The 25,971-nt window shown below is 55.3% G+C and overlaps 25 non-coding genes and 4 pseudogenes across 25 annotated transcripts; all 29 read left to right on the top strand.

Annotated features, from left to right (window-relative positions):
- The first annotated feature begins 481 nt into the window (after positions 1–481).
- LOC144150998 (5S ribosomal RNA) lies at positions 482–600 on the top strand. The gene has a single exon (XR_013318607.1). It is a non-coding gene; the product is annotated as a 5S ribosomal RNA (ribosomal RNA).
- A 535-nt stretch (positions 601–1,135) lies between these two features.
- Positions 1,136–1,254, top strand: LOC144150997 (5S ribosomal RNA). The gene has a single exon (XR_013318606.1). It is a non-coding gene; the product is annotated as a 5S ribosomal RNA (ribosomal RNA).
- A 537-nt stretch (positions 1,255–1,791) lies between these two features.
- Positions 1,792–1,910, top strand: LOC144150996 (5S ribosomal RNA). Its single transcript, XR_013318605.1, has one exon. It is a non-coding gene; the product is annotated as a 5S ribosomal RNA (ribosomal RNA).
- Positions 1,911–2,446: 536 nt separating this feature from the next.
- Positions 2,447–2,565, top strand: LOC144150994 (5S ribosomal RNA). The gene has a single exon (XR_013318604.1). It is a non-coding gene; the product is annotated as a 5S ribosomal RNA (ribosomal RNA).
- A 536-nt stretch (positions 2,566–3,101) lies between these two features.
- LOC144150993 (5S ribosomal RNA) lies at positions 3,102–3,220 on the top strand. The gene has a single exon (XR_013318603.1). It is a non-coding gene; the product is annotated as a 5S ribosomal RNA (ribosomal RNA).
- A 536-nt stretch (positions 3,221–3,756) lies between these two features.
- LOC144150992 (5S ribosomal RNA) lies at positions 3,757–3,875 on the top strand. The gene has a single exon (XR_013318602.1). It is a non-coding gene; the product is annotated as a 5S ribosomal RNA (ribosomal RNA).
- A 537-nt stretch (positions 3,876–4,412) lies between these two features.
- Positions 4,413–4,531, top strand: LOC144150991 (5S ribosomal RNA). The gene has a single exon (XR_013318601.1). It is a non-coding gene; the product is annotated as a 5S ribosomal RNA (ribosomal RNA).
- A 535-nt stretch (positions 4,532–5,066) lies between these two features.
- LOC144151283 (5S ribosomal RNA) lies at positions 5,067–5,175 on the top strand (annotated as a pseudogene).
- Positions 5,176–10,799: 5,624 nt separating this feature from the next.
- Positions 10,800–10,918, top strand: LOC144151232 (5S ribosomal RNA; annotated as a pseudogene).
- A 536-nt stretch (positions 10,919–11,454) lies between these two features.
- On the top strand, positions 11,455–11,563 carry LOC144151284 (5S ribosomal RNA; annotated as a pseudogene).
- A 536-nt stretch (positions 11,564–12,099) lies between these two features.
- On the top strand, positions 12,100–12,218 carry LOC144150989 (5S ribosomal RNA). Its single transcript, XR_013318599.1, has one exon. It is a non-coding gene; the product is annotated as a 5S ribosomal RNA (ribosomal RNA).
- Positions 12,219–12,754: 536 nt separating this feature from the next.
- On the top strand, positions 12,755–12,873 carry LOC144150988 (5S ribosomal RNA). The gene has a single exon (XR_013318598.1). It is a non-coding gene; the product is annotated as a 5S ribosomal RNA (ribosomal RNA).
- A 536-nt stretch (positions 12,874–13,409) lies between these two features.
- LOC144150987 (5S ribosomal RNA) lies at positions 13,410–13,528 on the top strand. The gene has a single exon (XR_013318597.1). It is a non-coding gene; the product is annotated as a 5S ribosomal RNA (ribosomal RNA).
- A 536-nt stretch (positions 13,529–14,064) lies between these two features.
- LOC144150986 (5S ribosomal RNA) lies at positions 14,065–14,183 on the top strand. The gene has a single exon (XR_013318596.1). It is a non-coding gene; the product is annotated as a 5S ribosomal RNA (ribosomal RNA).
- Positions 14,184–14,719: 536 nt separating this feature from the next.
- On the top strand, positions 14,720–14,838 carry LOC144150985 (5S ribosomal RNA). Its single transcript, XR_013318595.1, has one exon. It is a non-coding gene; the product is annotated as a 5S ribosomal RNA (ribosomal RNA).
- Positions 14,839–15,375: 537 nt separating this feature from the next.
- On the top strand, positions 15,376–15,494 carry LOC144151181 (5S ribosomal RNA). Its single transcript, XR_013318783.1, has one exon. It is a non-coding gene; the product is annotated as a 5S ribosomal RNA (ribosomal RNA).
- A 536-nt stretch (positions 15,495–16,030) lies between these two features.
- LOC144151306 (5S ribosomal RNA) lies at positions 16,031–16,149 on the top strand. Its single transcript, XR_013318843.1, has one exon. It is a non-coding gene; the product is annotated as a 5S ribosomal RNA (ribosomal RNA).
- Positions 16,150–16,686: 537 nt separating this feature from the next.
- Positions 16,687–16,795, top strand: LOC144151282 (5S ribosomal RNA; annotated as a pseudogene).
- Positions 16,796–17,331: 536 nt separating this feature from the next.
- Positions 17,332–17,450, top strand: LOC144151305 (5S ribosomal RNA). Its single transcript, XR_013318842.1, has one exon. It is a non-coding gene; the product is annotated as a 5S ribosomal RNA (ribosomal RNA).
- Positions 17,451–17,986: 536 nt separating this feature from the next.
- On the top strand, positions 17,987–18,105 carry LOC144151304 (5S ribosomal RNA). The gene has a single exon (XR_013318841.1). It is a non-coding gene; the product is annotated as a 5S ribosomal RNA (ribosomal RNA).
- A 537-nt stretch (positions 18,106–18,642) lies between these two features.
- On the top strand, positions 18,643–18,761 carry LOC144151303 (5S ribosomal RNA). The gene has a single exon (XR_013318840.1). It is a non-coding gene; the product is annotated as a 5S ribosomal RNA (ribosomal RNA).
- Positions 18,762–19,297: 536 nt separating this feature from the next.
- LOC144151302 (5S ribosomal RNA) lies at positions 19,298–19,416 on the top strand. The gene has a single exon (XR_013318839.1). It is a non-coding gene; the product is annotated as a 5S ribosomal RNA (ribosomal RNA).
- A 536-nt stretch (positions 19,417–19,952) lies between these two features.
- On the top strand, positions 19,953–20,071 carry LOC144151300 (5S ribosomal RNA). Its single transcript, XR_013318837.1, has one exon. It is a non-coding gene; the product is annotated as a 5S ribosomal RNA (ribosomal RNA).
- A 537-nt stretch (positions 20,072–20,608) lies between these two features.
- Positions 20,609–20,727, top strand: LOC144151180 (5S ribosomal RNA). Its single transcript, XR_013318782.1, has one exon. It is a non-coding gene; the product is annotated as a 5S ribosomal RNA (ribosomal RNA).
- Positions 20,728–21,263: 536 nt separating this feature from the next.
- On the top strand, positions 21,264–21,382 carry LOC144151299 (5S ribosomal RNA). Its single transcript, XR_013318836.1, has one exon. It is a non-coding gene; the product is annotated as a 5S ribosomal RNA (ribosomal RNA).
- A 537-nt stretch (positions 21,383–21,919) lies between these two features.
- Positions 21,920–22,038, top strand: LOC144151195 (5S ribosomal RNA). The gene has a single exon (XR_013318796.1). It is a non-coding gene; the product is annotated as a 5S ribosomal RNA (ribosomal RNA).
- A 535-nt stretch (positions 22,039–22,573) lies between these two features.
- On the top strand, positions 22,574–22,692 carry LOC144151179 (5S ribosomal RNA). Its single transcript, XR_013318781.1, has one exon. It is a non-coding gene; the product is annotated as a 5S ribosomal RNA (ribosomal RNA).
- A 536-nt stretch (positions 22,693–23,228) lies between these two features.
- On the top strand, positions 23,229–23,347 carry LOC144151298 (5S ribosomal RNA). The gene has a single exon (XR_013318835.1). It is a non-coding gene; the product is annotated as a 5S ribosomal RNA (ribosomal RNA).
- Positions 23,348–23,884: 537 nt separating this feature from the next.
- On the top strand, positions 23,885–24,003 carry LOC144151296 (5S ribosomal RNA). The gene has a single exon (XR_013318834.1). It is a non-coding gene; the product is annotated as a 5S ribosomal RNA (ribosomal RNA).
- Positions 24,004–25,971: the final 1,968 nt, after the last annotated feature.

Below are 25,971 nucleotides of genomic sequence, written 5' to 3'. Positions count from 1 at the left end.
TATTTTTTTTTCCCCCACCAAGTTTCGTTTGCCCCCTGGCGGTGGCGGGGGCGCGGAAGGACCACTAGATGATGCTTCGCCGCAGCGCAGCGGGCGAGTTAGCCGATTTTCCACCCTTCGTTGGGCGCGGCGGATTACCTGTGACTGACTCGTCTTTCTATCTGCCCCTCGAAGGTCGTGAAAGCAGGCATTTCGCACTTCCGGAGCACCTGCGGCTAATGTGCGACAAACGGAAGCATTCCCCAACGTCTAGCCAGCGTGACCACAACGACTCAAGGCCACATTCGTTTCCAAAAGTGTTCCCCAAGTGCGCGCAGCAATGTTCGGCGACTTGAGGGCTTCGTGCGACGTCGCGGGATCCCTAGGATATGGAGTGATGTGTTGCGGCGGCCGTGTGTCCTGCCGAACAACAGGTGAAATGGTAGAGATTCTGGTTGTTGGTGTAATGTGTTATAAAAAGGCACGTAAGGCTTCGATTCTCGCCATCGGCCATACCATGCTGAATACGCCGGTTCTCGTCCGATCACCGAAGCTAAGCAGCATTGGGCTCGGTCAGTACTTGGGAGGGAGACCACCTGGGAACACCGAGTGCCGATGGCATCCTCTTTTGCTTTTTAAAACTTTCCGTATTAATTTGCGTTCAAAGAGTTGTTTCTATTTTTTTTCCCCCACCAAGTTTCGTTTGCCCCCTGGCGGTGGCGGGGGCGCGGAAGGACCACTAGATGATGCTTCGCCGCAGCGCAGCGGGCGAGTTAGCCGATTTTCCACCCTTCGTTGGGCGCGGCGGATTACCTGTGACTGACTCGTCTTTCTATCTGCCCCTCGAAGGTCGTGAAAGCAGGCATTTCGCACTTCCGGAGCACCTGCGGCTAATGTGCGACAAACGGAAGCATTCCCCAACGTCTAGCCAGCGTGACCACAACGACTCAAGGCCACATTCGTTTCCAAAAGTGTTCCCCAAGTGCGCGCAGCAATGTTCGGCGACTTGAGGGCTTCGTGCGACGTCGCGGGATCCCTAGGATATGGAGTGATGTGTTGCGGCGGCCGTGTGTCCTGCCGAACAACAGGTGAAATGGTAGAGATGCTGGTTGTTGGTGTAATGTGTTATAAAAAGGCACGTAAGGCTTCGATTCTCGCCATCGGCCATACCATGCTGAATACGCCGGTTCTCGTCCGATCACCGAAGCTAAGCAGCATTGGGCTCGGTCAGTACTTGGGAGGGAGACCACCTGGGAACACCGAGTGCCGATGGCATCCTCTTTTGCTTTTTAAAACTTTCCGTATTAATTTGCGTTCAAAGAGTTGTTTCTATTTTTTTTTTCCCCCACCAAGTTTCGTTTGCCCCCTGGCGGTGGCGGGGGCGCGGAAGGACCACTAGATGATGCTTCGCCGCAGCGCAGCGGGCGAGTTAGCCGATTTTCCACCCTTCGTTGGGCGCGGCGGATTACCTGTGACTGACTCGTCTTTCTATCTGCCCCTCGAAGGTAGTGAAAGCAGGCATTTCGCACTTCCGGAGCACCTGCGGCTAATGTGCGACAAACGGAAGCATTCCCCAACGTCTAGCCAGCGTGACCACAACGACTCAAGGCCACATTCGTTTCCAAAAGTGTCCCCCAAGTGCGCGCAGCAATGTTCGGCGACTTGAGGGCTTCGTGCGACGTCGCGGGATCCCTAGGATATGGAGTGATGTGTTGCGGCGGCCGTGTGTCCTGCCGAACAACAGGTGAAATGGTAGAGATGCTGGTTGTTGGTGTAATGTGTTATAAAAAGGCACGTAAGGCTTCGATTCTCGCCATCGGCCATACCATGCTGAATACGCCGGTTCTCGTCCGATCACCGAAGCTAAGCAGCATTGGGCTCGGTCAGTACTTGGGAGGGAGACCACCTGGGAACACCGAGTGCCGATGGCATCCTCTTTTGCTTTTTAAAACTTTCCGTATTAATTTGCGTTCAAAGAGTTGTTTCTATTTTTTTTTCCCCCACCAAGTTTCGTTTGCCCCCTGGCGGTGGCGGGGGCGCGGAAGGACCACTAGATGATGCTTCGCCGCAGCGCAGCGGGCGAGTTAGCCGATTTTCCACCCTTCGTTGGGCGCGGCGGATTACCTGTGACTGACTCGTCTTTCTATCTGCCCCTCGAAGGTCGTGAAAGCAGGCATTTCGCACTTCCGGAGCACCTGCGGCTAATGTGCGACAAACGGAAGCATTCCCCAACGTCTAGCCAGCGTGACCACAACGACTCAAGGCCACATTCGTTTCCAAAAGTGTTCCCCAAGTGCGCGCAGCAATGTTCGGCGACTTGAGGGCTTCGTGCGACGTCGCGGGATCCCTAGGATATGGAGTGATGTGTTGCGGCGGCCGTGTGTCCTGCCGAACAACAGGTGAAATGGTAGAGATGCTGGTTGTTGGTGTAATGTGTTATAAAAAGGCACGTAAGGCTTCGATTCTCGCCATCGGCCATACCATGCTGAATACGCCGGTTCTCGTCCGATCACCGAAGCTAAGCAGCATTGGGCTCGGTCAGTACTTGGGAGGGAGACCACCTGGGAACACCGAGTGCCGATGGCATCCTCTTTTGCTTTTTAAAACTTTCCGTATTAATTTGCGTTCAAAGAGTTGTTTCTATTTTTTTTTCCCCCACCAAGTTTCGTTTGCCCCCTGGCGGTGGCGGGGGCGCGGAAGGACCACTAGATGATGCTTCGCCGCAGCGCAGCGGGCGAGTTAGCCGATTTTCCACCCTTCGTTGGGCGCGGCGGATTACCTGTGACTGACTCGTCTTTCTATCTGCCCCTCGAAGGTCGTGAAAGCAGGCATTTCGCACTTCCGGAGCACCTGCGGCTAATGTGCGACAAACGGAAGCATTCCCCAACGTCTAGCCAGCGTGACCACAACGACTCAAGGCCACATTCGTTTCCAAAAGTGTTCCCCAAGTGCGCGCAGCAATGTTCGGCGACTTGAGGGCTTCGTGCGACGTCGCGGGATCCCTAGGATATGGAGTGATGTGTTGCGGCGGCCGTGTGTCCTGCCGAACAACAGGTGAAATGGTAGAGATGCTGGTTGTTGGTGTAATGTGTTATAAAAAGGCACGTAAGGCTTCGATTCTCGCCATCGGCCATACCATGCTGAATACGCCGGTTCTCGTCCGATCACCGAAGCTAAGCAGCATTGGGCTCGGTCAGTACTTGGGAGGGAGACCACCTGGGAACACCGAGTGCCGATGGCATCCTCTTTTGCTTTTTAAAACTTTCCGTATTAATTTGCGTTCAAAGAGTTGTTTCTATTTTTTTTTCCCCCACCAAGTTTCGTTTGCCCCCTGGCGGTGGCGGGGGCGCGGAAGGACCACTAGATGATGCTTCGCCGCAGCGCAGCGGGCGAGTTAGCCGATTTTCCACCCTTTGTTGGGCGCGGCGGATTACCTGTGACTGACTCGTCTTTCTATCTGCCCCTCGAAGGTCGTGAAAGCAGGCATTTTGCACTTCCGGAGCACCTGCGGCTAATGTGCGACAAACGGAAGCATTCCCCAACGTCTAGCCAGCGTGACCACAACGACTCAAGGCCACATTCGTTTCCAAAAGTGTTCCCCAAGTGCGCGCAGCAATGTTCGGCGACTTGAGGGCTTCGTGCGACGTCGCGGGATCCCTAGGATATGGAGTGATGTGTTGCGGCGGCCGTGTGTCCTGCCGAACAACAGGTGAAATGGTAGAGATGCTGGTTGTTGGTGTAATGTGTTATAAAAAGGCACGTAAGGCTTCGATTCTCGCCATCGGCCATACCATGCTGAATACGCCGGTTCTCGTCCGATCACCGAAGCTAAGCAGCATTGGGCTCGGTCAGTACTTGGGAGGGAGACCACCTGGGAACACCGAGTGCCGATGGCATCCTCTTTTGCTTTTTAAAACTTTCCGTATTAATTTGCGTTCAAAGAGTTGTTTCTATTTTTTTTTTCCCCCACCAAGTTTCGTTTGCCCCCTGGCGGTGGCGGGGGCGCGGAAGGACCACTAGATGATGCTTCGCCGCAGCGCAGCGGGCGAGTTAGCCGATTTTCCACCCTTCGTTGGGCGCGGCGGATTACCTGTGACTGACTCGTCTTTCTATCTGCCCCTCGAAGGTCGTGAAAGCAGGCATTTCGCACTTCCGGAGCACCTGCGGCTAATGTGCGACAAACGGAAGCATTCCCCAACGTCTAGCCAGCGTGACCACAACGACTCAAGGCCACATTCGTTTCCAAAAGTGTTCCCCAAGTGCGCGCAGCAATGTTCGGCGACTTGAGGGCTTCGTGCGACGTCGCGGGATCCCTAGGATATGGAGTGATGTGTTGCGGCGGCCGTGTGTCCTGCCGAACAACAGGTGAAATGGTAGAGATGCTGGTTGTTGGTGTAATGTGTTATAAAAAGGCACGTAAGGCTTCGATTCTCGCCATCGGCCATACCATGCTGAATACGCCGGTTCTCGTCCGATCACCGAAGCTAAGCAGCATTGGGCTCGGTCAGTACTTGGGAGGGAGACCACCTGGGAACACCGAGTGCCGATGGCATCCTCTTTTGCTTTTTAAAACTTTCCGTATTAATTTGCGTTCAAAGAGTTGTTTCTATTTTTTTTCCCCCACCAAGTTTCGTTTGCCCCCTGGCGGTGGCGGGGGCGCGGAAGGACCACTAGAAGATGCTTCGCCGCAGCGCAGCGGGCGAGTTAGCCGATTTTCCACCCTTCGTTGGGCGCGGCGGATTACCTGTGACTGACTCGTCTTTCTATCTGCCCCTCGAAGGTCGTGAAAGCAGGCATTTCGCACTTCCGGAGCACCTGCGGCTAATGTGCGACAAACGGAAGCATTCCCCAACGTCTAGCCAGCGTGACCACAACGACTCAAGGCCACATTCGTTTCCAAAAGTGTTCCCCAAGTGCGCGCAGCAATGTTCGGCGACTTGAGGGCTTCGTGCGACGTCGCGGGATCCCTAGGATATGGAGTGATGTGTTGCGGCGGCCGTGTGTCCTGCCGAACAACAGGTGAAATGGTAGAGATGCTGGTTGTTGGTGTAATGTGTTATAAAAAGGCACGTAAGGCTTCGATTCTCGCCATCGGCCATACCGTGCTGAATACGCCGGTTCTCGTCCGATCACCGAAGCTAAGCAGCATTGGGCTCGGTCAGTACTTGGGAGGGGGAACACCGAGTGCCGATGGCATCCTCTTTTGCTTTTTAAAACTTTCCGTGTTAATTTGCGTTCAAAGAGTTGTTTCTATTTTTTTTTCCCCCACCAAGTTTCGTTTGCCCCCTGGCGGTGGCGGGGGCGCGGAAGGACCACTAGATGATGCTTCGCCGCAGCGCAGCGGGCGAGTTAGCCGATTTTCCACCCTTCGTTGGGCGCGGCGGATTACCTGTGACTGACTCGTCTTTCTATCTGCCCCTCGAAGGTCGTGAAAGCAGGCATTTCGCACTTCCGGAGCACCTGCGGCTAATGTGCGACAAACGGAAGCATTCCCCAACGTCTAGCCAGCGTGACCACAACGACTCAAGGCCACATTCGTTTCCAAAAGTGTTCCCCAAGTGCGCGCAGCAATGTTCGGCGACTTGAGGGCTTCGTGCGACGTCGCGGGATCCCTAGGATATGGAGTGATGTGTTGCGGCGGCCGTGTGTCCTGCCGAACAACAGGTGAAATGGTAGAGATGCTGGTTGTTGGTGTAATGTGTTATAAAAAGGCACGTAAGGCTTCGATTCTCGCCATCGGCCATACCATGCTGGAGTCTCCCGTCGGACACCGAAGGGAGCGGTCATGTCAGGAGCGAGCTCCTCGCGTTCGGCAGGCGCACCCGCGTCAAACCGGTCCTTCCCCGGCACACCGGCGACCGTCCCCGGCTCATCGGAGTACAGGATGCTTCTCCCCACCCTGCCCACGGGAAAGGTGACGGAGAATTCGCTGTTTCTGCACTGTGATCCGGCAGCCCGTCCATACGGAATCCAAGATATCGCAGCGGGCCTCTCAGCTGTTATCGAGCTGAAAAGCATCGCCAGCCTTGGAGGCTTTCAGTTCAATCACGTATGGATGATCACTTTCAAGACGGGAGAAGACATGGCTCCCCTGGCATCCAAGTCCGAAATCACAGTCAAAGGGAGGAAGTGCGTCGTGATCGACCCGAACGTACAGGAGAAAGAGATCAAGGTGCACTGGGTTCCACACCACGTCCCGGACGTCCTCATCGCCCAACAACTTGGCCGCTTCGGGAAAGTGAAGCGGGTCGTTCGTGAGAAATGGAGGATCCCGGGCCTAGAGGAGGCTGAAACGAACACCAGAGTCGTGCAGCTGGCACCCCGCGACGCCGAGGCGCTCAACGAGGTGCCCCACCAAGCGAAGATCGACGGCGTGCCGATTCTGATCGCCGTACCGGGACGGCCCCCCCTTTGCTTACGCTGCAGGCAACTAGGCCACATACGCAGGCAATGCAGAGCCACGTGGTGCCGGAAATGTCGTTCTTTCGGCCACATTGACGCGGACTGCGTACAAACCTACGCGTCTAAAACCAAGCAACGGTCGGCCCCGCAAACGATGGACGACTTTATGGACGCGGAGGATATCGAGGCGGCGAAATCGACAGCGGCTGCGCCCGGGGCCATTGCTGCAGCTGAGAGCAAGGCAGGCGGTGACCCCAAGGAACCGGTTACGGAGAGCGCGACCGAGACTTCCCCCCCACCTCCCCCACCCACCGCCAAGCCCAACGCGGACGAGCAGCAGAGCGGAGAGGAGAAGCCGGCCGAACCGGAGGGAGAGGAGGTGCCTGCCCCGAGCGACCAGCCAGGAGGGACCGACGGAGCCGACGCCGACGAGTATCCCCCGACAAAGGACGCAGCAGCACCGCGCCAACCCGCCACCGCGGGCGTGGAGACGCGGCGGAGGGCGCGCGGGAAACAAGGCGGCGCAGCCCCCAACCATCCAAGCCAGGGAGAGACCGGGTCAACGAACCCCGAGGGCAGCTCAACGAGCGGAAGGAGTTGAAGACCCAGTCGGTAAGCGCCGTTCACACCATGACACCACAACAGAGCGCAGTCACGCTTGCCACATTAAATGTGGTAAGTCTAACCTCGCAGAAACGGAAGCATTGGCTGGCCGACCTCCTTAATGAAAACAAGATAGACGTTGCTTTTTTACAAGAAACCAAAATTGCTTCTCGAGAGGACGCTCAAAATTTTGTACGTTTTTTTGGCCACCAATTTTGGTGTTTTTACACCCTTACAGCTGCCCGTGCGGGCGGAACCGCTATTCTAATTCGCAAACATAATTCCTTAACCGTAATTGACTGCGAGCTGGCGAGGGACGGGCTTTTTTGCACCGTCGATGTCCTGGTGGGAGGGGAGCTTACGCGCTTGGTTTGCGTTTATGCACCGAACGATCAGGCGGCGCGCGCCGATTTCTTCTCTTCCCTTCGTGACATCCTGGTGATTCCGGGTCGACTCGTCCTGGCAGGCGACTTCAATTGCGTTGTTAATGCCAGCGACAGAGCAGGTGCTAGGGGCGTGGCGGACGCTTCGGCGCGTGTTTTGAAAGCAGTCCTTCGAGAGGGTGACCTGAACGATGTCGCCCTCCAGCGTGGGTGGTCAACTTCTCGCTACACCAGATGGCGTGGCACGTCACAGGCTCGCTTAGATCGGGTGTATTTGACGAGCGATGCGCTGCCGTTAGTGACTGACTACGCCGTCACCCCTGTTGCTTTCTCGGACCACGGTTTGGTAACATGTACCATCAGAATTGAGCGCGAAATTAAGGGAGGGGTTGGCAGCCGTTGGCTGATGAACACTACGGTCCTCGATAATGCGGCCTTCGCTGATCGCATAAGAGGCGAAATTAATGCACTCAATGCTGCACCCATCGATGGGGTCGCCTGGGAGCGCTTCAAAAAACGGGTTAAAAATGCAGCAATCGCAATCGGACGACAGGAAGCGAGAGACAGAAAGGCGAAATTAAGTCGACTCACGGAGTGCCTACGCTCTCTTGTGGAAGCGGACGAGGAGAGGCCGGGGGAATTCTCGGAGGACATTCGCAGTGTTAAAGAGGAGATCCGTACTGAGCTGGAAAAGCGGTACTGGGGGGCTCTTGTGCGGAGTAGGGAGCAGCGAGTGGTGGCCGAGGCACAGCCGTCGAAACTTTTTGGTGCTTTCGAGCGGGCAAGGACTGCCACTAAAGCGATTTCCGAGGTCAACCACCCTAATGGGCTCGCTCGTGGGAGCAGGGAGGTGGCGGCTGCCTTCGGCGATTACTACGAAAACTTGTTCTCGCGCGCTGTTCCCGATGTTCCTCCGCCGGATGTCCTCGATGAGCTGCCCAAGGTCCCGGAGGACGTTAAGGCCGTCATAAACAACCCCATCACGGTCGAAGAGGTCAAAAGCGCTATAAAGGAATTGCCAAAGAATAAGTCACCGGGGCCGGATGGGATCGTTTCGGAGTTCTACCAGGTATTCCGAGAGGAGATCAGCCCTGTTTTGGCGTCGGTATTCGAAAACGTCAAAAACACAAAGTTGCTGCCACCTTCAATGCGGAGCAGTAATTTGGTCCTTATACCGAAAAAAACGTCTCACGATACGGCACCCAGTGTTGAAGATTTCAGGCCTATCAGTCTGCTATCAACAGACTACAAAATCCTATCCCGAATCCTGTCCAGACGGCTCGAGAAGGCCCTCAGCAGTGTGGTGGGACCACATCAGACATGCGGATTCAGAGGCCGCTCAATAAACACCAACCTACACCGCATGAGGACTGTCTGTGAGGTGGCGGAGTCAGGGTTTTTTCCCCTTGCTGTCTTGCAACTCGACCTCAGAAAGGCCTTCGACCAAGTAGACCACGCCTTTCTGTTGATGCTCCTCCATCGGTGCGGGATAGGGGACGAAATGGTGGAGTGGATCAAGATCTGCTATACTGAAATCACCACCTGCATCATTATGAATGGGGAGGTGGGGAGCCCCATCGCCGTGAGAAGGTCGGTCAGGCAGGGCTGTCCCATGTCCCCGATTCTGTTTGCATTATATATAGAGCCACTTTGCAGAATGGCATTGGCATCGAAGTCAGTCAAAGGCTTGGTTCTCGGCGACGAAGAACTAAGAGTCCTGGCTTACGCGGATGATGTTGCCTTCGTATGTTCATCGAAAGATCAGGTGAGGGAGATCGTCGCGCTCGCGCAATCATTCTGTCGGTTTTCGGGTGCTCAGCTGAATCTTTCTAAGTGTGAGGGAGCATGGCTAGGTGAATGGCCCACCAAACCATCACAGCTCTACGGAGTCCGATGGAGGGAGGCCATCACCCGCTACCTCGGAGTCAACCTGGACTGCGGCCGAGCCATTGCCCCCCGCTGGCAGTCAAAGCTGGCAGCCGCGGGTAGGAAGTTGGAGCCCTGGCGAGCGCGACACATCGCCTTTTTCTCAAGGGCACATGTTTGCAATGCCGTGTTATACCCGGCCGTCCTGTACGTGGCCAGAGTATCGACCATCGACGCAGGCTCAGTGGCCAAGCTACACCGGATGTTCGCAGTATTCCTCTGGCGATCCACCTACGAGCCTATGCGTCGCACGAACATTTTCTGGAGTCCGGAAGCGGGTGGCCTCGGGCTTGTTAACGTGGAGCTCAAGCTGACAGTGCAGCGTTTTTTGTTCTTCCGGGATCGTCGCGACGGTTTCCTTCGGGCTGCTCTGCAAAACGTAGGCTCCTCACATTTGGCCCCTTGGCTGCCAACAACAGCGGAGTTTACACATAGTAACCGGGCAACGGGCTTTTACAAAGAAGTGGCGGCAGCGGTGGCCCTTTTGCAGGGACTGTTCTCTTGGGAGTACCTGTGCGCAGTGGCCCCGAAGAAGTTGTACTGGGACCTGGTGGAACAGATCCTTCCACCCCCCATGTATCGCTCACCACCTCTTGGGCGCATGAAAAGTGACGTCCTCCGGCGAGTGCGGAAGCTCCCCATTCCTTCTGGTTCGAAGGATTTCTTCTTCCGCTTTCACACAGGGGTTCTACCCACTAAGGCAAGACAGGGGGAGAGGGGCTTCTTTCTTCCTGGAGGGACCAACTGCTTGTTGTGTGGAAGGAGGGAGACGGCAGAGCACGTCTTTTTGGAGTGCAACACGGCGTCGTATTTCTGGGACGAGCTGCAGTGCTCTTTCGACACGTACTGGCAGCTCACCTGGATGAACTTGAGGTTCTTGGAGGCGGCCTCGGAGCACCCGCTCCTCCGTGACTGCGTCCACGTCATAGGTCTCCACTCGCTATGGAGGGCGAGAGTCGACGTGGTTGAATGTGCCGAAAACCCGCGGCCAGCGTGGAGGCACTTTGTACAGAAGGCGCAGTGGGCAGTGGCCGCCCTCGACGGGCCCGATTCAGACACTGAACTTCGCGACTCACTGGCGCGGGGCTCACGAGCCCTAATGGAGTTTAAGGTAGAACAGCAAAGGAGATGGGACTTGATCTGAGGGTCGGAAGCGGGACAGCACCATGGGCCACTTCTGCCCACTAACGACTTCTACGCCCAACCCCTCGTCCCTAGTACATTACCGTATACTGTAAACAAATGACACCATCGCCCATTTGTAAGTGTGTCTAATAGGAACCACGCCAGCACTGCGTGGCTTTGCTGGCACTGTCTACGAATAGTTTCCACTTCCCTAGCGAAACACGCTGAATCTTGTCTTGGCTTGTTCAGTTCCCGAACGCGATCATTTGTCTGTGTGAGCAAAGGGTGTTACACTGTTCTCTGAAACCTCTGTAACCACTTCATCTGGCCCTGTATGTATATTTGTAAATAAAGTTACTGTTACAAAAAAAAAAAAAAAAAAAAATCGGCCATACCATGCTGAATACGCCGGTTCTCGTCCGATCACCGAAGCTAAGCAGCATTGGGCTCGGTCAGTACTTGGGAGGGAGACCACCTGGGAACACCGAGTGCCGATGGCATCCTCTTTTGCTTTTTAAAACTTTCCGTATTAATTTGCGTTCAAAGAGTTGTTTCTATTTTTTTTTCCCCCACCAAGTTTCGTTTGCCCCCTGGCGGTGGCGGGGGCGCGGAAGGACCACTAGATGATGCTTCGCCGCAGCGCAGCGGGCGAGTTAGCCGATTTTCCACCCTTCGTTGGGCGCGGCGGATTACCTGTGACTGACTCGTCTTTCTATCTGCCCCTCGAAGGTCGTGAAAGCAGGCATTTCGCACTTCCGGAGCACCTGCGGCTAATGTGCGACAAACGGAAGCATTCCCCAACGTCTAGCCAGCGTGACCACAACGACTCAAGGCCACATTCGTTTCCAAAAGTGTTCCCCAAGTGCGCGCAGCAATGTTCGGCGACTTGAGGGCTTCGTGCGACGTCGCGGGATCCCTAGGATATGGAGTGATGTGTTGCGGCGGCCGTGTGTCCTGCCGAACAACAGGTGAAATGGTAGAGATGCTGGTTGTTGGTGTAATGTGTTATAAAAAGGCACGTAAGGCTTCGATTCTCGCCATCGGCCATACCGTGCTGAATACGCCGGTTCTCGTCCGATCACCGAAGCTAAGCAGCATTAGGCTCGGTCAGTACTTGGGAGGGGGAACACCGAGTGCCGATGGCATCCTCTTTTGCTTTTTAAAACTTTCCGTGTTAATTTGCGTTCAAAGAGTTGTTTCTATTTTTTTTTCCCCCACCAAGTTTCGTTTGCCCCCTGGCGGTGGCGGGGGCGCGGAAGGACCACTAGATGATGCTTCGCCGCAGCGCAGCGGGCGAGTTAGCCGATTTTCCACCCTTCGTTGGGCGCGGCGGATTACCTGTGACTGACTCGTCTTTCTATCTGCCCCTCGAAGGTCGTGAAAGCAGGCATTTCGCACTTCCGGAGCACCTGCGGCTAATGTGCGACAAACGGAAGCATTCCCCAACGTCTAGCCAGCGTGACCACAACGACTCAAGGCCACATTCGTTTCCAAAAGTGTTCCCCAAGTGCGCGCAGCAATGTTCGGCGACTTGAGGGCTTCGTGCGACGTCGCGGGATCCCTAGGATATGGAGTGATGTGTTGCGGCGGCCGTGTGTCCTGCCGAACAACAGGTGAAATGGTAGAGATGCTGGTTGTTGGTGTAATGTGTTATAAAAAGGCACGTAAGGCTTCGATTCTCGCCATCGGCCATACCATGCTGAATACGCCGGTTCTCGTCCGATCACCGAAGCTAAGCAGCATTGGGCTCGGTCAGTACTTGGGAGGGAGACCACCTGGGAACACCGAGTGCCGATGGCATCCTCTTTTGCTTTTTAAAACTTTCCGTATTAATTTGCGTTCAAAGAGTTGTTTCTATTTTTTTTTCCCCCACCAAGTTTCGTTTGCCCCCTGGCGGTGGCGGGGGCGCGGAAGGACCACTAGATGATGCTTCGCCGCAGCGCAGCGGGCGAGTTAGCCGATTTTCCACCCTTCGTTGGGCGCGGCGGATTACCTGTGACTGACTCGTCTTTCTATCTGCCCCTCGAAGGTCGTGAAAGCAGGCATTTCGCACTTCCGGAGCACCTGCGGCTAATGTGCGACAAACGGAAGCATTCCCCAACGTCTAGCCAGCGTGACCACAACGACTCAAGGCCACATTCGTTTCCAAAAGTGTTCCCCAAGTGCGCGCAGCAATGTTCGGCGACTTGAGGGCTTCGTGCGACGTCGCGGGATCCCTAGGATATGGAGTGATGTGTTGCGGCGGCCGTGTGTCCTGCCGAACAACAGGTGAAATGGTAGAGATGCTGGTTGTTGGTGTAATGTGTTATAAAAAGGCACGTAAGGCTTCGATTCTCGCCATCGGCCATACCATGCTGAATACGCCGGTTCTCGTCCGATCACCGAAGCTAAGCAGCATTGGGCTCGGTCAGTACTTGGGAGGGAGACCACCTGGGAACACCGAGTGCCGATGGCATCCTCTTTTGCTTTTTAAAACTTTCCGTATTAATTTGCGTTCAAAGAGTTGTTTCTATTTTTTTTTCCCCCACCAAGTTTCGTTTGCCCCCTGGCGGTGGCGGGGGCGCGGAAGGACCACTAGATGATGCTTCGCCGCAGCGCAGCGGGCGAGTTAGCCGATTTTCCACCCTTCGTTGGGCGCGGCGGATTACCTGTGACTGACTCGTCTTTCTATCTGCCCCTCGAAGGTCGTGAAAGCAGGCATTTCGCACTTCCGGAGCACCTGCGGCTAATGTGCGACAAACGGAAGCATTCCCCAACGTCTAGCCAGCGTGACCACAACGACTCAAGGCCACATTCATTTCCAAAAGTGTTCCCCAAGTGCGCGCAGCAATGTTCGGCGACTTGAGGGCTTCGTGCGACGTCGCGGGATCCCTAGGATATGGAGTGATGTGTTGCGGCGGCCGTGTGTCCTGCCGAACAACAGGTGAAATGGTAGAGATGCTGGTTGTTGGTGTAATGTGTTATAAAAAGGCACGTAAGGCTTCGATTCTCGCCATCGGCCATACCATGCTGAATACGCCGGTTCTCGTCCGATCACCGAAGCTAAGCAGCATTGGGCTCGGTCAGTACTTGGGAGGGAGACCACCTGGGAACACCGAGTGCCGATGGCATCCTCTTTTGCTTTTTAAAACTTTCCGTATTAATTTGCGTTCAAAGAGTTGTTTCTATTTTTTTTTCCCCCACCAAGTTTCGTTTGCCCCCTGGCGGTGGCGGGGGCGCGGAAGGACCACTAGATGATGCTTCGCCGCAGCGCAGCGGGCGAGTTAGCCGATTTTCCACCCTTCGTTGGGCGCGGCGGATTACCTGTGACTGACTCGTCTTTCTATCTGCCCCTCGAAGGTCGTGAAAGCAGGCATTTCGCACTTCCGGAGCACCTGCGGCTAATGTGCGACAAACGGAAGCATTCCCCAACGTCTAGCCAGCGTGACCACAACGACTCAAGGCCACATTCGTTTCCAAAAGTGTTCCCCAAGTGCGCGCAGCAATGTTCGGCGACTTGAGGGCTTCGTGCGACGTCGCGGGATCCCTAGGATATGGAGTGATGTGTTGCGGCGGCCGTGTGTCCTGCCGAACAACAGGTGAAATGGTAGAGATGCTGGTTGTTGGTGTAATGTGTTATAAAAAGGCACGTAAGGCTTCGATTCTCGCCATCGGCCATACCATGCTGAATACGCCGGTTCTCGTCCGATCACCGAAGCTAAGCAGCATTGGGCTCGGTCAGTACTTGGGAGGGAGACCACCTGGGAACACCGAGTGCCGATGGCATCCTCTTTTGCTTTTTAAAACTTTCCGTATTAATTTGCGTTCAAAGAGTTGTTTCTATTTTTTTTTCCCCCACCAAGTTTCGTTTGCCCCCTGGCGGTGGCGGGGGCGCGGAAGGACCACTAGATGATGCTTCGCCGCAGCGCAGCGGGCGAGTTAGCCGATTTTCCACCCTTCGTTGGGCGCGGCGGATTACCTGTGACTGACTCGTCTTTCTATCTGCCCCTCGAAGGTCGTGAAAGCAGGCATTTCGCACTTCCGGAGCACCTGCGGCTAATGTGCGACAAACGGAAGCATTCCCCAACGTCTAGCCAGCGTGACCACAACGACTCAAGGCCACATTCGTTTCCAAAAGTGTTCCCCAAGTGCGCGCAGCAATGTTCGGCGACTTGAGGGCTTCGTGCGACGTCGCGGGATCCCTAGGATATGGAGTGATGTGTTGCGGCGGCCGTGTGTCCTGCCGAACAACAGGTGAAATGGTAGAGATGCTGGTTGTTGGTGTAATGTGTTATAAAAAGGCACGTAAGGCTTCGATTCTCGCCATCGGCCATACCATGCTGAATACGCCGGTTCTCGTCCGATCACCGAAGCTAAGCAGCATTGGGCTCGGTCAGTACTTGGGAGGGAGACCACCTGGGAACACCGAGTGCCGATGGCATCCTCTTTTGCTTTTTAAAACTTTCCGTATTAATTTGCGTTCAAAGAGTTGTTTCTATTTTTTTTTTCCCCCACCAAGTTTCGTTTGCCCCCTGGCGGTGGCGGGGGCGCGGAAGGACCACTAGATGATGCTTCGCCGCAGCGCAGCGGGCGAGTTAGCCGATTTTCCACCCTTCGTTGGGCGCGGCGGATTACCTGTGACTGACTCGTCTTTCTATCTGCCCCTCGAAGGTCGTGAAAGCAGGCATTTCGCACTTCCGGAGCACCTGCGGCTAATGTGCGACAAACGGAAGCATTCCCCAACGTCTAGCCAGCGTGACCACAACGACTCAAGGCCACATTCGTTTCCAAAAGTGTTCCCCAAGTGCGCGCAGCAATGTTCGGCGACTTGAGGGCTTCGTGCGACGTCGCGGGATCCCTAGGATATGGAGTGATGTGTTGCGGCGGCCGTGTGTCCTGCCGAACAACAGGTGAAATGGTAGAGATGCTGGTTGTTGGTGTAATGTGTTATAAAAAGGCACGTAAGGCTTCGATTCTCGCCATCGGCCATACCATGCTGAATACGCCGGTTCTCGTCCGATCACCGAAGCTAAGCAGCATTGGGCTCGGTCAGTACTTGGGAGGGGGACCACCTGGGAACACCGAGTGCCGATGGCATCCTCTTTTGCTTTTTAAAACTTTCCGTATTAATTTGCGTTCAAAGAGTTGTTTCTATTTTTTTTTCCCCCACCAAGTTTCGTTTGCCCCCTGGCGGTGGCGGGGGCGCGGAAGGACCACTAGATGATGCTTCGCCGCAGCGCAGCGGGCGAGTTAGCCGATTTTCCACCCTTCGTTGGGCGCGGCGGATTACCTGTGACTGACTCGTCTTTCTATCTGCCCCTCGAAGGTCGTGAAAGCAGGCATTTCGCACTTCCGGAGCACCTGCGGCTAATGTGCGACAAACGGAAGCATTCCCCAACGTCTAGCCAGCGTGACCACAACGACTCAAGGCCACATTCGTTTCCAAAAGTGTTCCCCAAGTGCGCGCAGCAATGTTCGGCGACTTGAGGGCTTCGTGCGACGTCGCGGGATCCCTAGGATATGGAGTGATGTGTTGCGGCGGCCGTGTGTCCTGCCGAACAACAGGTGAAATGGTAGAGATGCTGGTTGTTGGTGTAATGTGTTATAAAAAGGCACGTAAGGCTTCGATTCTCGCCATCGGCCATACCATGCTGAATACGCCGGTTCTCGTCCGATCACCGAAGCTAAGCAGCATTGGGCTCGGTCAGTACTTGGGAGGGAGACCACCTGGGAACACCGAGTGCCGATGGCATCCTCTTTTGCTTTTTAAAACTTTCCGTATTAATTTGCGTTCAAAGAGTTGTTTCTATTTTTTTTTTCCCCCACCAAGTTTCGTTTGCCCCCTGGCGGTGGCGGGGGCGCGGAAGGACCACTAGATGATGCTTCGCCGCAGCGCAGCGGGCGAGTTAGCCGATTTTCCACCCTTCGTTGGGCGCGGCGGATTACCTGTGACTGACTCGTCTTTCTATCTGCCCCTCGAAGGTCGTGAAAGCAGGCATTTCGCACTTCCGGAGCACCTGCGGCTAATGTGCGACAAACGGAAGCATTCCCCAACGTCTAGCCAGCGTGACCACAACGACTCAAGGCCACATTCGTTTCCAAAAGTGTTCCCCAAGTGCGCGCAGCAATGTTCGGCGACTTGAGGGCTTCGTGCGACGTCGCGGGATCCCTAGGATATGGAGTGATGTGTTGCGGCGGCCGTGTGTCCTGCCGAACAACAGGTGAAATGGTAGAGATGCTGGTTGTTGGTGTAATGTGTTATAAAAAGGCACGTAAGGCTTCGATTCTCGCCATCGGCCATACCGTGCTGAATACGCCGGTTCTCGTCCGATCACCGAAGCTAAGCAGCATTGGGCTCGGTCAGTACTTGGGAGGGGGAACACCGAGTGCCGATGGCATCCTCTTTTGCTTTTTAAAACTTTCCGTGTTAATTTGCGTTCAAAGAGTTGTTTCTATTTTTTTTTCCCCCACCAAGTTTCGTTTGCCCCCTGGCGGTGGCGGGGGCGCGGAAGGACCACTAGATGATGCTTCGCCGCAGCGCAGCGGGCGAGTTAGCCGATTTTCCACCCTTCGTTGGGCGCGGCGGATTACCTGTGACTGACTCGTCTTTCTATCTGCCCCTCGAAGGTCGTGAAAGCAGGCATTTCGCACTTCCGGAGCACCTGCGGCTAATGTGCGACAAACGGAAGCATTCCCCAACGTCTAGCCAGCGTGACCACAACGACTCAAGGCCACATTCGTTTCCAAAAGTGTTCCCCAAGTGCGCGCAGCAATGTTCGGCGACTTGAGGGCTTCGTGCGACGTCGCGGGATCCCTAGGATATGGAGTGATGTGTTGCGGCGGCCGTGTGTCCTGCCGAACAACAGGTGAAATGGTAGAGATGCTGGTTGTTGGTGTAATGTGTTATAAAAAGGCACGTAAGGCTTCGATTCTCGCCATCGGCCATACCATGCTGAATACGCCGGTTCTCGTCCGATCACCGAAGCTAAGCAGCATTGGGCTCGGTCAGTACTTGGGAGGGAGACCACCTGGGAACACCGAGTGCCGATGGCATCCTCTTTTGCTTTTTAAAACTTTCCGTATTAATTTGCGTTCAAAGAGTTGTTTCTATTTTTTTTTCCCCCACCAAGTTTCGTTTGCCCCCTGGCGGTGGCGGGGGCGCGGAAGGACCACTAGATGATGCTTCGCCGCAGCGCAGCGGGCGAGTTAGCCGATTTTCCACCCTTCGTTGGGCGCGGCGGATTACCTGTGACTGACTCGTCTTTCTATCTGCCCCTCGAAGGTCGTGAAAGCAGGCATTTCGCACTTCCGGAGCACCTGCGGCTAATGTGCGACAAACGGAAGCATTCCCCAACGTCTAGCCAGCGTGACCACAACGACTCAAGGCCACATTCGTTTCCAAAAGTGTTCCCCAAGTGCGCGCAGCAATGTTCGGCGACTTGAGGGCTTCGTGCGACGTCGCGGGATCCCTAGGATATGGAGTGATGTGTTGCGGCGGCCGTGTGTCCTGCCGAACAACAGGTGAAATGGTAGAGATGCTGGTTGTTGGTGTAATGTGTTATAAAAAGGCACGTAAGGCTTCGATTCTCGCCATCGGCCATACCATGCTGAATACGCCGGTTCTCGTCCGATCACCGAAGCTAAGCAGCATTGGGCTCGGTCAGTACTTGGGAGGGAGACCACCTGGGAACACCGAGTGCCGATGGCATCCTCTTTTGCTTTTTAAAACTTTCCGTATTAATTTGCGTTCAAAGAGTTGTTTCTATTTTTTTTTTCCCCCACCAAGTTTCGTTTGCCCCCTGGCGGTGGCGGGGGCGCGGAAGGACCACTAGATGATGCTTCGCCGCAGCGCAGCGGGCGAGTTAGCCGATTTTCCACCCTTCGTTGGGCTCGGCGGATTACCTGTGACTGACTCGTCTTTCTATCTGCCCCTCGAAGGTCGTGAAAGCAGGCATTTCGCACTTCCGGAGCACCTGCGGCTAATGTGCGACAAACGGAAGCATTCCCCAACGTCTAGCCAGCGTGACCACAACGACTCAAGGCCACATTCATTTCCAAAAGTGTTCCCCAAGTGCGCGCAGCAATGTTCGGCGACTTGAGGGCTTCGTGCGACGTCGCGGGATCCCTAGGATATGGAGTGATGTGTTGCGGCGGCCGTGTGTCCTGCCGAACAACAGGTGAAATGGTAGAGATGCTGGTTGTTGGTGTAATGTGTTATAAAAAGGCACGTAAGGCTTCGATTCTCGCCATCGGCCATACCATGCTGAATACGCCGGTTCTCGTCCGATCACCGAAGCTAAGCAGCATTGGGCTCGGTCAGTACTTGGGAGGGAGACCACCTGGGAACACCGAGTGCCGATGGCATCCTCTTTTGCTTTTTAAAACTTTCCGTATTAATTTGCGTTCAAAGAGTTGTTTCTATTTTTTTTTCCCCCACCAAGTTTCGTTTGCCCCCTGGCGGTGGCGGGGGCGCGGAAGGACCACTAGATGATGCTTCGCCGCAGCGCAGCGGGCGAGTTAGCCGATTTTCCACCCTTCGTTGGGCGCGGCGGATTACCTGTGACTGACTCGTCTTTCTATCTGCCCCTCGAAGGTCGTGAAAGCAGGCATTTCGCACTTCCGGAGCACCTGCGGCTAATGTGCGACAAACGGAAGCATTCCCCAACGTCTAGCCAGCGTGACCACAACGACTCAAGGCCACATTCGTTTCCAAAAGTGTTCCCCAAGTGCGCGCAGCAATGTTCGGCGACTTGAGGGCTTCGTGCGACGTCGCGGGATCCCTAGGATATGGAGTGATGTGTTGCGGCGGCCGTGTGTCCTGCCGAACAACAGGTGAAATGGTAGAGATGCTGGTTGTTGGTGTAATGTGTTATAAAAAGGCACGTAAGGCTTCGATTCTCGCCATCGGCCATACCATGCTGAATACGCCGGTTCTCGTCCGATCACCGAAGCTAAGCAGCATTGGGCTCGGTCAGTACTTGGGAGGGAGACCACCTGGGAACACCGAGTGCCGATGGCATCCTCTTTTGCTTTTTAAAACTTTCCGTATTAATTTGCGTTCAAAGAGTTGTTTCTATTTTTTTTTCCCCCACCAAGTTTCGTTTGCCCCCTGGCGGTGGCGGGGGCGCGGAAGGACCACTAGATGATGCTTCGCCGCAGCGCAGCGGGCGAGTTAGCCGATTTTCCACCCTTCGTTGGGCGCGGCGGATTACCTGTGACTGACTCGTCTTTCTATCTGCCCCTCGAAGGTCGTGAAAGCAGGCATTTCGCACTTCCGGAGCACCTGCGGCTAATGTGCGACAAACGGAAGCATTCCCCAACGTCTAGCCAGCGTGACCACAACGACTCAAGGCCACATTCGTTTCCAAAAGTGTTCCCCAAGTGCGCGCAGCAATGTTCGGCGACTTGAGGGCTTCGTGCGACGTCGCGGGATCCCTAGGATATGGAGTGATGTGTTGCGGCGGCCGTGTGTCCTGCCGAACAACAGGTGAAATGGTAGAGATGCTGGTTGTTGGTGTAATGTGTTATAAAAAGGCACGTAAGGCTTCGATTCTCGCCATCGGCCATACCATGCTGAATACGCCGGTTCTCGTCCGATCACCGAAGCTAAGCAGCATTGGGCTCGGTCAGTACTTGGGAGGGAGACCACCTGGGAACACCGAGTGCCGATGGCATCCTCTTTTGCTTTTTAAAACTTTCCGTATTAATTTGCGTTCAAAGAGTTGTTTCTATTTTTTTTTTCCCCCACCAAGTTTCGTTTGCCCCCTGGCGGTGGCGGGGGCGCGGAAGGACCACTAGATGATGCTTCGCCGCAGCGCAGCGGGCGAGTTAGCCGATTTTCCACCCTTCGTTGGGCGCGGCGGATTACCTGTGACTGACTCGTCTTTCTATCTGCCCCTCGAAGGTCGTGAAAGCAGGCATTTCGCACTTCCGGAGCACCTGCGGCTAATGTGCGACAAACGGAAGCATTCCCCAACGTCTAGCCAGCGTGACCACAACGACTCAAGGCCACATTCGTTTCCAAAAGTGTTCCCCAAGTGCGCGCAGCAATGTTCGGCGACTTGAGGGCTTCGTGCGACGTCGCGGGATCCCTAGGATATGGAGTGATGTGTTGCGGCGGCCGTGTGTCCTGCCGAACAACAGGTGAAATGGTAGAGATGCTGGTTGTTGGTGTAATGTGTTATAAAAAGGCACGTAAGGCTTCGATTCTCGCCATCGGCCATACCATGCTGAATACGCCGGTTCTCGTCCGATCACCGAAGCTAAGCAGCATTGGGCTCGGTCAGTACTTGGGAGGGGGACCACCTGGGAACACCGAGTGCCGATGGCATCCTCTTTTGCTTTTTAAAACTTTCCGTATTAATTTGCGTTCAAAGAGTTGTTTCTATTTTTTTTTCCCCCACCAAGTTTCGTTTGCCCCCTGGCGGTGGCGGGGGCGCGGAAGGACCACTAGATGATGCTTCGCCGCAGCGCAGCGGGCGAGTTAGCCGATTTTCCACCCTTCGTTGGGCGCGGCGGATTACCTGTGACTGACTCGTCTTTCTATCTGCCCCTCGAAGGTCGTGAAAGCAGGCATTTCGCACTTCCGGAGCACCTGCGGCTAATGTGCGACAAACGGAAGCATTCCCCAACGTCTAGCCAGCGTGACCACAACGACTCAAGGCCACATTCGTTTCCAAAAGTGTTCCCCAAGTGCGCGCAGCAATGTTCGGCGACTTGAGGGCTTCGTGCGACGTCGCGGGATCCCTAGGATATGGAGTGATGTGTTGCGGCGGCCGTGTGTCCTGCCGAACAACAGGTGAAATGGTAGAGATGCTGGTTGTTGGTGTAATGTGTTATAAAAAGGCACGTAAGGCTTCGATTCTCGCCATCGGCCATACCATGCTGAATACGCCGGTTCTCGTCCGATCACCGAAGCTAAGCAGCATTGGGCTCGGTCAGTACTTGGGAGGGAGACCACCTGGGAACACCGAGTGCCGATGGCATCCTCTTTTGCTTTTTAAAACTTTCCGTATTAATTTGCGTTCAAAGAGTTGTTTCTATTTTTTTTTTCCCCCACCAAGTTTCGTTTGCCCCCTGGCGGTGGCGGGGGCGCGGAAGGACCACTAGATGATGCTTCGCCGCACCGCAGCGGGCGAGTTAGCCGATTTTCCACCCTTCGTTGGGCGCGGCGGATTACCTGTGACTGACTCGTCTTTCTATCTGCCCCTCGAAGGTCGTGAAAGCAGGCATTTCGCACTTCCGGAGCACCTGCGGCTAATGTGCGACAAACGGAAGCATTCCCCAACGTCTAGCCAGCGTGACCACAACGACTCAAGGCCACATTCGTTTCCAAAAGTGTTCCCCAAGTGCGCGCAGCAATGTTCGGCGACTTGAGGGCTTCGTGCGACGTCGCGGGATCCCTAGGATATGGAGTGATGTGTTGCGGCGGCCGTGTGTCCTGCCGAACAACAGGTGAAATGGTAGAGATGCTGGTTGTTGGTGTAATGTGTTATAAAAAGGCACGTAAGGCTTCGATTCTCGCCATCGGCCATACCATGCTGAATACGCCGGTTCTCGTCCGATCACCGAAGCTAAGCAGGATTGGGCTCGGTCAGTACTTGGGAGGGAGACCACCTGGGAACACCGAGTGCCGATGGCATCCTCTTTTGCTTTTTAAAACTTTCCGTATTAATTTGCGTTCAAAGAGTTCTTTCTATTTTTTTTCCCCCACCAAGTTTCATTTGCCCCCTGGCGGTGGCGGGGGCGCGGAAGGACCACTAGATGATGCTTCGCCGCAGCGCAGCGGGCGAGTTAGCCGATTTTCCACCCTTCGTTGGGCGCGGCGGATTACCTGTGACTGACTCGTCTTTCTATCTGCCCCTCGAAGGTCGTGAAAGCAGGCATTTCGCACTTCCGGAGCACCTGCGGCTAATGTGCGACAAACGGAAGCATTCCCCAACGTCTAGCCAGCGTGACCACAACGACTCAAGGCCACATTCGTTTCCAAAAGTGTTCCCCAAGTGCGCGCAGCAATGTTCGGCGACTTGAGGGCTTCGTGCGACGTCGCGGGATCCCTAGGATATGGAGTGATGTGTTGCGGCGGCCGTGTGTCCTGCCGAACAACAGGTGAAATGGTAGAGGTGCTGGTTGTTGGTGTAATGTGTTATAAAAAGGCACGTAAGGCTTCGATTCTCGCCATCGGCCATACCATGCTGAATACGCCGGTTCTCGTCCGATCACCGAAGCTAAGCAGCATTGGGCTCGGTCAGTACTTGGGAGGGGGACCACCTGGGAACACCGAGTGCCGATGGCATCCTCTTTTGCTTTTTAAAACTTTCCGTATTAATTTGCGTTCAAAGAGTTGTTTCTATTTTTTTTTCCCCCACCAAGTTTCGTTTGCCCCCTGGCGGTGGCGGGGGCGCGGAAGGACCACTAGATGATGCTTCGCCGCAGCGCAGCGGGCGAGTTAGCCGATTTTCCACCCTTCGTTGGGCGCGGCGGATTACCTGTGACTGACTCGTCTTTCTATCTGCCCCTCGAAGGTCGTGAAAGCAGGCATTTCGCACTTCCGGAGCACCTGCGGCTAATGTGCGACAAACGGAAGCATTCCCCAACGTCTAGCCAGCGTGACCACAACGACTCAAGACCACATTCGTTTCCAAAAGTGTTCCCCAAGTGCGCGCAGCAATGTTCGGCGACTTGAGGGCTTCGTGCGACGTCGCGGGATCCCTAGGATATGGAGTGATGTGTTGCGGCGGCCGTGTGTCCTGCCGAACAACAGGTGAAATGGTAGAGATGCTGGTTGTTGGTGTAATGTGTTATAAAAAGGCACGTAAGGCTTCGATTCTCGCCATCGGCCATACCATGCTGAATACGCCGGTTCTCGTCCGATCACCGAAGCTAAGCAGCATTGGGCTCGGTCAGTACTTGGGAGGGAGACCACCTGGGAACACCGAGTGCCGATGGCATCCTCTTTTGCTTTTTAAAACTTTCCGTATTAATTTGCGTTCAAAGAGTTGTTTCTATTTTTTTTTTCCCCCACCAAGTTTCGTTTGCCCACTGGCGGTGGCGGGGGCGCGGAAGGACCACTAGATGATGCTTCGCCGCAGCGCAGCGGGCGAGTTAGCCGATTTTCCACCCTTCGTTGGGCGCGGCGGATTACCTGTGACTGACTCGTCTTTCTATCTGCCCCTCGAAGGTCGTGAAAGCAGGCATTTCGCACTTCCGGAGCACCTGCGGCTAATGTGCGACAAACGGAAGCATTCCCCAACGTCTAGCCAGCGTGACCACAACGACTCAAGGCCACATTCGTTTCCAAAAGTGTTCCCCAAGTGCGCGCAGCAATGTTCGGCGACTTGAGGGCTTCGTGCGACGTCGCGGGATCCCTAGGATATGGAGTGATGTGTTGCGGCGGCCGTGTGTCCTGCCGAACAACAGGTAAAATGGTAGAGATGCTGGTTGTTGGTGTAATGTGTTATAAAAAGGCACGTAAGGCTTCGATTCTCGCCATCGGCCATACCATGCTGAATACGCCGGTTCTCGTCCGATCACCGAAGCTAAGCAGCATTGGGCTCGGTCAGTACTTGGGAGGGAGACCACCTGGGAACACCGAGTGCCGATGGCATCCTCTTTTGCTTTTTAAAACTTTCCGTATTAATTTGCGTTCAAAGAGTTGTTTCTATTTTTTTTTTCCCCCACCAAGTTTTGTTTGCCCCCTGGCGGTGGCGGGGGCGCGGAAGGACCACTAGATGATGCTTCGCCGCAGCGCAGCGGGCGAGTTAGCCGATTTTCCACCCTTCGTTGGGCGCGGCGGATTACCTGTGACTGACTCGTCTTTCTATCTGCCCCTCGAAGGTCGTGAAAGCAGGCATTTCGCACTTCCGGAGCACCTGCGGCTAATGTGCGACAAACGGAAGCATTCCCCAACGTCTAGCCAGCGTGACCACAACGACTCAAGGCCACATTCGTTTCCAAAAGTGTTCCCCAAGTGCGCGCAGCAATGTTCGGCGACTTGAGGGCTTCGTGCGACGTCGCGGGATCCCTAGGATATGGAGTGATGTGTTGCGGCGGCCGTGTGTCCTGCCGAACAACAGGTGAAATGGTAGAGATGCTGGTTGTTGGTGTAATGTGTTATAAAAAGGCACGTAAGGCTTCGATTCTCGCCATCGGCCATACCATGCTGAGTCTCCCGTCGGACACCGAAGGGAGCGGTCATGTCAGGAGCGAGCTCCTCGCGTTCGGCAGGCGCACCCGCGTCAAACCGGTCCTTCCCCGGCACACCGGCGACCGTCCCCGGCTCATCGGAGTACAGGATGCTTCTCCCCACCCTGCCCACGGGAAAGGTGACGGAGAATTCGCTGTTTCTGCACTGTGATCCGGCAGCCCGTCCATACGGAATCCAAGATATCGCAGCGGGCCTCTCAGCTGTTATCGAGCTGAAAAGCATCGCCAGCCTTGGAGGCTTTCAGTTCAATCACGTATGGATGATCACTTTCAAGACGGGAGAAGACATGGCTCCCCTGGCATCCAAGTCCGAAATCACAGTCAAAGGGAGGAAGTGCGTCGTGATCGACCCGAACGTACAGGAGAAAGAGATCAAGGTGCACTGGGTTCCACACCACGTCCCGGACGTCCTCATCGCCCAACAACTTGGCCGCTTCGGGAAAGTGAAGCGGGTCGTTCGTGAGAAATGGAGGATCCCGGGACTAGAGGAGGCTGAAACGAACACCAGAGTCGTGCAGCTGGCACCCCGCGACGCCGAGGCGCTCAACGAGGTGCCCCACCAAGCGAAGATCGACGGCGTGCCGATTCTGATCGCCGTACCGGGACGGCCCCCCCTTTGCTTACGCTGCAGGCAACTAGGCCACATACGCAGGCAATGCAGAGCCACGTGGTGCCGGAAATGTCGTTCTTTCGGCCACATTGACGCGGACTGCGTACAAACCTACGCGTCTAAAACCAAGCAACGGTCGGCCCCGCAAACGATGGACGACTTTATGGACGCGGAGGATATCGAGGCGGCGAAATCGACAGCGGCTGCGCCCGGGGCCATTGCTGCAGCTGAGAGCAAGGCAGGCGGTGACCCCAAGGAACCGGTTACGGAGAGCGCGACCGAGACTTCCCCCCCACCTCCCCCACCCACCGCCAAGCCCAACGCGGACGAGCAGCAGAGCGGAGAGGAGAAGCCGGCCGAACCGGAGGGAGAGGAGGTGCCTGCCCCGAGCGACCAGCCAGGAGGGACCGACGGAGCCGACGCCGACGAGTATCCCCCGACAAAGGACGCAGCAGCACCGCGCCAACCCGCCACCGCGGGCGTGGAGACGCGGCGGAGGGCGCGCGGGAAACAAGGCGGCGCAGCCCCCAACCATCCAAGCCAGGGAGAGACCGGGTCAACGAACCCCGAGGGCAGCTCAACGAGCGGAAGGAGTTGAAGACCCAGTCGGTAAGCGCCGTTCACACCATGACACCACAACAGAGCGCAGTCACGCTTGCCACATTAAATGTGGTAAGTCTAACCTCGCAGAAACGGAAGCATTGGCTGGCCGACCTCCTTAATGAAAACAAGATAGACGTTGCTTTTTTACAAGAAACC

The sequence above is a fragment of the Haemaphysalis longicornis genome, unplaced genomic scaffold, assembly GCF_048455015.1.
Source record: "Haemaphysalis longicornis isolate Haplotype H1 unplaced genomic scaffold, Haemaphysalis longicornis Haplotype H1 scaffold_88, whole genome shotgun sequence".
Lineage (NCBI taxonomy): Eukaryota > Metazoa > Arthropoda > Arachnida > Ixodida > Ixodidae > Haemaphysalis > Haemaphysalis longicornis.
This window is presented reverse-complemented; position numbering and strand designations above follow the sequence as displayed.